This window comes from Emys orbicularis, chromosome 15 (assembly GCF_028017835.1).
Source record: "Emys orbicularis isolate rEmyOrb1 chromosome 15, rEmyOrb1.hap1, whole genome shotgun sequence".
Lineage (NCBI taxonomy): Eukaryota > Metazoa > Chordata > Testudines > Emydidae > Emys > Emys orbicularis.
In genome coordinates, this window is record NC_088697.1 from 11,472,033 (window position 1) to 11,482,295 (window position 10,263).

The 10,263-nt window shown below is 52.4% G+C and overlaps 1 non-coding gene across 1 annotated transcript; it reads right to left on the reverse strand.

The window, feature by feature from the left end:
* Positions 1–5,482: 5,482 nt before the first annotated feature.
* On the reverse strand, positions 5,483–5,554 carry TRNAG-CCC (transfer RNA glycine (anticodon CCC)). Its single transcript has one exon. It is a non-coding gene; the product is annotated as a tRNA-Gly (tRNA).
* Positions 5,555–10,263: the final 4,709 nt, after the last annotated feature.

A 10,263-nucleotide genomic window follows, 5' to 3' on the forward strand; every position in this document is an offset into this window, starting at 1 on the left:
CACACGTACGGCTTGAGCCCAGCTGCTGAGACCCACGAGGGGGCAGGGTCTCCGAACCCAGCAGGAACACACGTATCTGCACCACAGTTTTGAGCTCTACAGGTTTAGCTCCAGGAGCCCAAGTCCAATGACCCAGGCCAGCCCTGCTGCAATCTTTATCCCGGGAGAGATGGACTCTGCGGGTACGTCTCCATTGCAATGTCAGCCCAGCTGTGCGCAAAGCAGCCCCCTACTCACCACTGTCACATAATGATGCTATGGTTTGTACAAAGTCTGCCTGGTGAGGTATCAGTTCAAAAGCCGTGATCTGTTGAACATTAATATCTTGTTGGATGGTGTGTGCTCGCCTTGTTTGGGACGTGATGAAGTTTTGCTCTGTGTGCCTTACTGAACTATGTTACGAGGTTGGCAAATGCCCACAACCAGCCTTTCCGGTGCCACAGTGGAGGAGCCAGACTCGCTGCTGGCCCATTGAAGGTATCCACGCTCCCAAGGACTATCCCAGGAGCCCTGTACAATGCAGACTTCTCCGAGATAGCCCGGAGACAATGGACACTGCTTGACTCACATCATAGCAAAGCAGCTTCCTAGCAAGTTGGAAGAAACTATGAAAGAGGGGAAGAGACATCATGACCTGTCCTCTCTCCTCCACAACTCAAAACCTGGAAACACACCTGGAGCACAAAGACTGAACTGAGATAATTCAGAAATCACAAGAGAATAATAATAATACATTCAAATCAAAGTCCCCAAGCAGACTAGTATTGGTTTTTCAACAGAAAATCTTCAGTTTGGGGGATTTTGTTTTCCCGTCAGACCTTGCCAAGGGAAGCAGAGAGAAAATGTTTGATTTGCCTCCCTCAGAACAGCTTGGCCTAGACACTCTAGCCATGGGTCACTGTCGTGGCCTTGCTGAAGACTGGGGCATTTTAATAATTTGTGGCGGTCCTGGGGTGTTTGGGGGAATAGATAGGATGTTACCTTTTGAGATAAAAACTAAGAAATCCAGGACTAGAGAATTCTTTTAGAAATCTGGTATTTAGACATTTTATTTTAAGCAGGGTGGGGTCTGAGTTCCTGAGATGGTTTTTGTTTGCAGGAAGCAACATGGTTTGGTCTGTGATTGTACCAAAGGGGGAAGATGGTTGTTTGTAAAGGAAGAGAGAAGACCAAATGCCTCTGATGAAATTTGAACCCACATGTGCAGAGCACAATGGATTAGCAGTTCATCTCCTTAACCACTTGGCCACCCCATCTGAGTTGTCACGTAAAGGACAGGAGGAGAAATCTGAGGCCTGTAGAGGTAGGGACAATAAGGAGTTTTTAAGCAGGGTCTGAACGAGCTCCCCCCTCACATCTAGTGATGAGCCGGGGGAAAGACTTCAGGAACAGACCGTGTTTGCATAGACCGCCTACTCTGCCTAGCTACGCAGCATGATGGGGCGGTTTTGCCAAAAGGACCAGTTTTGGCTGATGTTGGGTTACAAATCACATGAGTACTATTAAATGTTATTATATTTGCTGGATAATAAAGGGGAGGGATAGCTCAGTGGTTTGAGCAGTCGTCTGCTAAACTCAGGGTTGTGAGCTCAATCCTTGAGAGGGCAATTTGGGGATTTAGTTGGGGGTTGGTCCTGCTTTGAGCAGGGGGTTGGACTAAATGACCTCCTGAGGTCTCTTCCAATGTTATGAGTAAAGGGCAAGAGAACACAACTAGTCCATCCTGCTTGAGGGGTGAGGAATACATTTTATTGGACTGCATAGAAGTGATTGAGGGTGTCACCCAAAACCAGTGGTCCCCAAACTTTTCATATTGTGCCCTGTTATCCATGTCTGCAGCCCCTCAGCAGCCACGGTCTAGAACTGGGGCTGGGAGCAGGGCCATGGCTTGCCGGGGAGAGGGGTGTGGATGGGGTAAGGGGGTCGAGGCCAGGCTGGGAGCCTGGGGGCAGAGTGGTGCTCCCTCCCTGCTCTCCATGGGGGCTGGCTCAGGCCCTGAGGTGCCCCCATGAACATTCCTCTGTACCCCTAGGAGCATGCCCCACATTTTGGGGACCACTGCCCTAAACTGAACCCTACTCGCTAAGCAGGGGCTAGTGATACCAAATCCCCACCCTTTCTGCCTGCGGCCCCACCCTCTTCCATCCCTCCCAACCTTCCACCCACGGCCCCATCCACTATGTGATAATGTGGAAGCTCTTGTAGCCCCAAACCACCGAGATGAGACATGGAGACCCTCTCCCCCAATGCCTTATGGCATTAGCTGTATTGGTGGGGAGGGAGCTCAGTGGCAGGGCACATGCTTTGCACATATGCTTTAGTGTGATAATTCTACCGATGAACTGTTCTAAGATTGTCACTGTTTTCAGGCAGGGCTCCCTGTCATTTATGTAAAGATGGGATCTTATCTAGCTGGTTTCAGAGTAGCAGCCGTGTTAGTCTGTATCCGCAAAAAGAATAGGAGTACTTGTGGCACCTTAGAGACTAACAAATTTATTGTAGCATAAGCTTTCGTGGGCTACAGCTCACTTCATCGGATGCAAGTAGTGGAAAATACAGTAGGAAGATATATATATATATACACAGGGAACATGAAACAATGGGTGTTACCATACACACTATAAGGAGAGTGATCAGTTAAGGTGAGCTATTGTCAGCAGGAGAGAAAAAGAACTGTTTGTAGTGGTAATGAAAATGGCCCATTTCCAGCACTTGACAAGGAGATATAAGGAACTGTAGAGGGGGGGAAGATAAGCATGGGGAAATAGTTTTACTTTGTGTAATGGCCCATCCACTCCCAGTCTTTATTCAAACCTAATTTAATGGTGTCCAATTTGCAGATTAATTCCAATTCAGCAGTCTCTCACTGGAGTCTGGTTTTGAAGTTTTTTTGTTGTAATATTGCGACTTTTAGGTCTGTAATCGAGTGACCAGGGAGGTTGAAGTGTTCTCCAACTGGTTTTTGAATGTTATAATTCTTGACGTCTGATTTGTGTCCATTTATTCTTTTTGCATAGAGACTGTCCGGTTTGGCCAATGTACATGGCAGAGGGGCATTGCTGGCACATGATGGCATAGATCACACTGGTAGATGTGCAGGTGAACGAGCCTCTGATAGTGTGGCTGATGTGATTAGGTCCTATGATGGTGTCCCCTGAATAGATATATGGACAGAGTTGGCAACGGGCTTTGTTGCAAGGACAGATTCCTGGGTTAGTGTTTTTGTTATGTGGTTTCTGGTGAGTATTTGCTTCAGGTTTGGGGGCTGTCTGTAAGCAAGGACTGGCCTGTTTCCCAAGATCTGTGAGAGTGATGGATCGTCCTTCAGGACAGGTTGTAGATCCTTGATGATGCGCTGGAGAGGTTTTAGTTGGGGGCTGTAGGTGATGGCTAGTGGCATTCTGTTACTTTCTTTGTTGGGCCTGTCCTGTAGTAGGTGACTTCTGGGTACTCTTCTGGCTCTGTCAATCTGTTTCTTCACTTCAGCAGGTGGATACTGTAGTTGTAAGAACGCTTGATCGAGATCTTGTAGGTGTTTGTCTCTGTCTGAGGGGTTGGAGCAAATGCGATTCTATCGTAGAGCTTGGCTGTAGACAATGGATTGAGTGGTGTGGTCTGGATGAAAGCTGGAGGCATGTAGGTAAGTATAGAAGTCAGTAGGTTTCCGGTATACGGTGGTGTTTATGTGGCCATTGTTTATTAGTACTGTAGTGTCCAGGAAGTGGCTCTCTAATCAGCTACATGGTCAGTGGACATTCATCGCCCAATGCACGGGATATCAAGAGCCCTGGGACTCTCTTGGGAAAGGAGTTTTATGAATATTTTTAATAGGTTCCCCCCACCCAAATATTGCGATAGAATCTCCAGTAAGTTCATATTGAAAATAGTTATTAATGTGGGGCCTCTAAAGTGAGTGTCAGACTCATGCTACTGTAATCTCTGAACCGTGGTAAGCAGGGGAGTGGTGTGGAGGGTCCCTGGGGACACAGAGGAGCTGAAGTCCCTCATAGTTAGGGGAACTAGGCAATGTGGAGTGACCGGGTTCACCCCCTGCACAGATGGGGCTGAGGGAATCAGCATCTACTGGGGGCTGAGGGCTGGGATGGGGCTGCATGGGCAGTAGAACGGGAGGCAGGTTGGGACCGAGGAATCTGGGGAACATTTCAATCCTTAACAACACAAAACAGAGAAACGCTCCCGAGTCTCTCCCAGGGAATTAACATTTCTGTGCAGAAAGCTAAAGGTTTGAACAGAAAGGAGTGAAACCAAAGGGCCACACGAGGCGCCAGAAGCCTAGGGACGAAAAGCCCCAGGCTTTCTGTGTGTGCCTGGGCTCTGGAAAGGGATTTGGTTCTACTCATTGTATTGCTGTGGCCGGTAACATCCCAGGAATGAGCCATGTCGATGACCGTGACACTGGGTCTGAGGAGGCTTTAATCTGATTCCAACGGAATAATGATTTTACACCTGAGTTATTAGCGGCAGCTTCCCAAGGGCAATTCCAACTGGTTCCTCCCAGAGATGGGTGATAGGGGAACCTATCTCTCCGGCTCTCTCCCACTGTTAGTTCTTCTGTCTTTCTCTCTCCCCCACACTATCACATGCCCCCACTAGTAATCAACTAATGGATATAAGCTGACCATCAACAAACTTAACCTTGAAATTAGGTGAAGGTTTCTAACCACCGGAGGAGTGAAGTTCTGGAACAGCCTCCCAAGGGGAGCAGTGGGGGCAAAAAACGAACAGGTTTCAAGACTGAGCTTGATAAGTTTATTGATGGGGTGATTTGATGGGACTGCCTGTAACGGCATGTGGCCGATCTGTGATTGCTAGCAGCAAATATCTCCAACAGCCGGAGATGGGACAATAGGTGGGGAGGGCTCAGAGTTACTGCAGAGAATTCTTTCCCAGGTGTCTGCCCAGTGCGTCTTGTCCACATGCTCAGGGTCTCACTGATGGCCATATTTGGGGTTGGGAAGGAGTTTTCCCCAAGGGTAGATTGGCAGAGACCCTGGGGGGGTTTCGCCTTCCTCTGCAGCATGCGGCATGGGTCACTTGCAGGTTTAAACCAGTGTAAATGGTGGATTCTCTGTAACTTGACAGCTTTAATCCATGATTTCAGGATGTCAATAACTCAAGCAGAGGTTAGGGGTCTATTACAGGAGTGGGTGGGTGGGTGGGGTCCTTTGGCCTGCAAGGTACAGGAGATTGGACCAGATGATCACCATGGTCCCTTCTGACCTTAAAGGCTCTGAGTCTAAAACAGAGAGGGAAGTAAAGGAAAATTTTTAAAGAATAAACCAAACATTGAAATACCAGGTGAACATTGAACAGCTCACTGTATAGTCCCGCCCCTTTCTTCCTCCACTGGGTGTTTAATGACCTGCTGGGATTTGGGACATTAATTTTATCATTCCATTGATAAACTGATACAAAGTGACTGAAATTAAACCAATTCCTGGCCAAGAAAAGGGGACATCCCTGCATTGGCCGGGAATTGAACCCAGGTCAACTGCTTGGGAGGCAGCTATGCGCACCACTATACCACCAATGCATATGGCAAGAATGTTTCTCCTAGGTGCCACGTATGCCAAATGACTCACCCCCACAGAGCTCAGGAGCTGGCTGGACAGGCTGGAGGCAGCCTGTCAGCAGAGACAGGTTCCCAGAATGACGGACAGATGGAGACATGGGATCGACATCCCAGCCTAAGGTGCGCTAACCCCAGGTCTGCTCTCAGAGAAGGGAAATGAAAATTGATGACCTCATAAGGGCAAATTTCACCCCAGCAGGCAGGCGGCAGCTCCTTTCAAAGCACATTTTCTGTTGGTTCCTGCTACGTACATAACGGTTTGTTGCTGCTGCTGATTCCAGTCCTTGGGCTCTGCCCGGATAAGGAACGATTCAGGTTGTCACTCAAGTGAAGACGGGAGATGATTTTTTTGACAGGGACGCTGCCTCGTCTTAAGGGTGTTTTTCTGTCACCTTCTAATCTAGTGGGTGATACATGCAGGCAGCCCCCGTTCCTGGGTCTCTCCCAAGGAAATAAAGTTTCTACACAAAATCCCAAACCTTTTCACTGACAGGAGGGAAAGGAAATGGCCACAAGATGGAGCCAGGACATAAGGAAGGTAACACAACCCCATTCTTAGGGGTAAGCCATTCTTTTTTGTCAAGGTCCAAAATTGTTGGTCACGGTCCAGTCAAAGTCCAGACTCCAGAGAAAATAATAATAATAATAATAAAAGAACAATAATGCTAATAATAAGTAAATAAAAAGTTGTTGGGGTCCACTGAAAAGGGATTTGGCCCGCTGTCTGCCTACTGATTACCCCGCATTGACTCTGAGAGGTGATTGATCTCCACTCTCTTGGATTTGAAGAGCTGGTTAGTTTTACCCTTGGTATCTCACCAGGCTGACCAAGCCATGTTATCGATGGTGACACTAGGATTGAAGGATTATATCACATTATAAAAAACTGTAAATAAACATGTCGTCAGAACGTGAGCATTCTGTAATGAAAGGCTGGTTCCCCCAGTTGAGTCCCAAATGCTCTGCTAGAAACATCCCTGGGACCCAGCCCTCCCCAGCAGGAGCGAAAGGAGAAACTCCCAGCTCTGCACTTAGCTCAGGCTGATTTATTGGGGAACGGGGGAGAAATTAGTACATAAGAACATCCATACCGGGTCAGACCAAAGGTCCATCTAACCCAGTATCCTGTCTACCGACAGTGGCCAATGCCAGGTGCCCCAGAGGGAGTGAACCTAAGAGGCAATGATCAAGTGATCTCTCTTCTGCCATCCATCTCCATCCTCTGACAAAGAGAGGCTAGAGACACCATTCCTTACCCATCCTGGCTAATAGCCATTAATGGACTTCACCACCATTAATTCTTTGCTGCTGAGCAGGGAGCCAGGGCTGTTCTCTGGGAATCAAGGTGCCCAGCCTGACCCAGCTGCTTCAGGCTCAGACCGTCCCTGAGGCCAGGCAGCTGCTCGGTGAGCTCTCCTGGTGTCGCTGGCAGTGCCTGGATATCCCACTCTCAGGGCCTGTGTTCAGCCATCAGCAAAGGCAGCAGCTTTGCTCCCTCCTGCTAAACAGAGTTCCCAGGCAGTGGTTCTCAACCAGGGGTCCCCGGTTGAGGGGGTGTGACGAACTGGGACTGTTCGTAAAGTGGTCTGTGAATGCTGACAGGGGAGTGTGGCTGGGATGGTCTGCATTGGGGGATGGGAGAATGACTGAAGGGAAATACCTGAGCCTGTAACATGAGAACCCAGGAGGCGGCTGGGGCGAGGTGACACCTTTGCCCGGGAAACTGAACAAAGGCTGTGGGAGGGGTCGCTGAAGGCAGAGTCTGGGGAGCGGGCTAGTGACCATGGCTGGGAGGCAGACGGGGCTCTGACCTCCCAGGGGGGCTAGGGTGCCCGAGGACCCCAAGATGGACCTAGCTGAGCGGTATCCTGTTGTCTGTGCCTGCAAGACCTGTCTTGGACTGTATTCCCGTCGTCTAAATAAACCTTCTGCTTTACGGGCTGGCTGAGAGTCATGGTGAATCGCAGGAAGCCGGGGGTGCAGGGCCCTGAGTCCCCCCCTACTCCGTGACAACTGGTGGCAGCGGCGGGATCTACTGCACCCCGTGGACGGCGCTTCCTGCAGTAAGTGACTGGGGAGCAGTAAAACGAAGGGGGATTGACGGGGACCAGGCGTGCTGAGGAGTCAGAGAGAGACGGTTATCACCCCTGGGAGTGTGTGACCAGCGAGAAGGACTTTTGCAGTAACAGGTTCCCCCGGGGGATCGCAGCGAGTGGTCCCAGGGGCGGAGGAGTCTGCAGTTCGACCCTGGCAGAGAGGTGGTGACCTCGAGAAGGGCTGGCACACTAGGGGTCTCCCTGGAAACTGTGGGGAGCGGTGAGCACCCAGGCCTGTGAGTGGCCAGCAGGAAGATGTATGCCAAGCGGCTTAAGAGCGACCTGGTGGAGCTGTGCAAGCAGAGGGGGGTGCGCATTGGGAAGCTCACCAAAGAACAGCTCATTGCCCAGCTGGAGAAGGGAGATCGCGCGAATGAACTGATCCCTGTCTCTGAGGGAAGCAGCCTGGCAGATGCAGCGCAGGCCCCAGTGTCTGTCCCATCTGGGAGTGGTCAGCCGGCTGCTGAGGGCTTCCCGAGACCCCTCCTTCCTATGCCTAGGGGAAGGGTGGGGAGAAGCCCAGCAAATACCGAGGGCGCAGTGACCCCCCCGGCCAGCAGGGGATCCTCCCGGCAACGCTCGCCGGCCAGCAGGGGATCCTCCCAGCGACGCTCGGCATCCATGGAGCGGAATGGGCTGGAATGGGAGAAAGAGCTAAAACTGAGAGAGCTGGAGGATCGTGAACACCAGAGGCAGCATGAACGGGAGGAGAATGAGAGACAAAGACAGCATGAAGAGAGACAAAGGCAGCATGAACGGGAGGAGAAAGAGAAACTGAGGCAGCATGAAGAGAGAGAGAGGCATCGTGAACGGGAGGAGAATGAGAGACAGCGTCAGCAGGAACTGGAACTGGCGAGGCTGAAGGGCCGCGAGCCCCCGGCTGCGGTGAGTGAGGGGGGACCCAGGACTGCACGGAGCTTTGATAAGTGCATCCTGGCCCCACGCAAGGAGGGGGAGGACATGGATGACTTCCTGGATGCCTTTGAGACGGCCTGCGAGCTGCACCAGGTTCATCCTGCAGACAGACTCCGGGTTCTCACCCCCTTACTGGACCCCAAAGCCGTGGCCTTGTACCGCCAACTGGAAGAGGCGGAAAAAGGGGACTATGAACTATTCAAAAAGGCCCTGCTACGTGAGTTTGGGCTGACTTCTGAGATGTACCGGGAAAGGTTCCGGAGTCAGGATAAAACCCCAGAGATCTCATATCTGCAACTAGCCGTCCGCATGGAAGGATACGCCAGCAAGTGGGCTGCTGGGGCCCAGACGAAGGAGGACCTGGTTAAACTGCTGGTACTGGAGCAACTGTATGAGCGGTGCCCATCTGACCTGAGGCTGTGGTTGGTGGACAAAAAGCCAGAGAACCCGCGACATGCAGGCCGGCTGGCTGATGAGTTTGTGAAGAGCCGGTCAGGGGCTGGCCGGGAGGAGTCCCAAAGGAACAGTCCCACCACAACGCAGAGCGAGAGTCACCATGGGCCATCCCAGCGGGAAAATACGGAGAAACCCCACCAAAGGGGAAGATCCAGCGTCAGGTCTATCCAACCCACTCGAGGGGACCCCTGGGACATGGTCTGCTATCACTGTGACCAAAGAGGTCACATACGGGCCCAGTGCCCCAGGCTCAGGGACAGACTGAGCAGACCAAACCCACAGAGGGTTGACTGGGTAGAGACCCAGCCGGGCGAGAGGCAGCACTCCCAGGGAAGGGGGGCTGGCAGAGTACCACCTGCTAAGGAGGGAGGAGAGCTCCAGGCCTGCTCCTCTGCGGGGCGGGATGCTCCAGACTCAGGGTTTTTGGTTTATACGGTGGGCGCGGGGCGGTCCCTCCGGAAAGAGTACCTCGTTCCCCTGGAGGTGGATGGGAGGAAGGTCGATGGATACTGGGATACGGGCGCAGAGGTGACGCTGGCCCGGCCCGAGGTGGTGGCCGCAGATCAGGTGGTGCCCAACACCTACCTGACCCTGACGGGAGTGGGCGGGACACCGGTCAAAGTGCCCGTGGCGAGGGTACACCTGAAGTGGGGGGCCAAGGAGGGCCCCAAGGATGTGGGGGTACACCCGTATTTGCCCACTGAGGTGTTGATGGGGGGAGACCTGGAGGACTGGTCAAGCAACCCCCAGAATGCACTGGTTGTGACCCGCAGTCAGAGCCGGCGAGGGGCACTGCGCCCTGGCCTTGGGGAGGGTGCCTTGCCCGAGGCGCAGGACCCTAACCTGGTGGGGAGGGAACGCCCAGGGACACAGCTCAGGGAGGCTGCGGCTTCAGACCCAGCCGGCGAGAGTGAACAGGTGGCCATCCCTGTCCCAGCTGCTGAGTTCCAGGCCGAGGTGCAAAAAGATCCCTCCTTACGGAAGATAAGGGACCTGGCCGACCTCGGTGCGGTACAGACCATGGGGAGAGGTGGCCGGAAAAGGTTCCTGTGGGAGAAGGGGTTCCTGTACCGAGAATGGGCTCCCCCAGGGGAAATGGAGTCAGGGGGGATCAGGAGGCAGCTGGTGGTACCCCAGAAGTATCGGCGCCAGCTGCTGTACCGGGCCCATGACACCCCCCTCTCAGGGCACCAGGGAACCTGG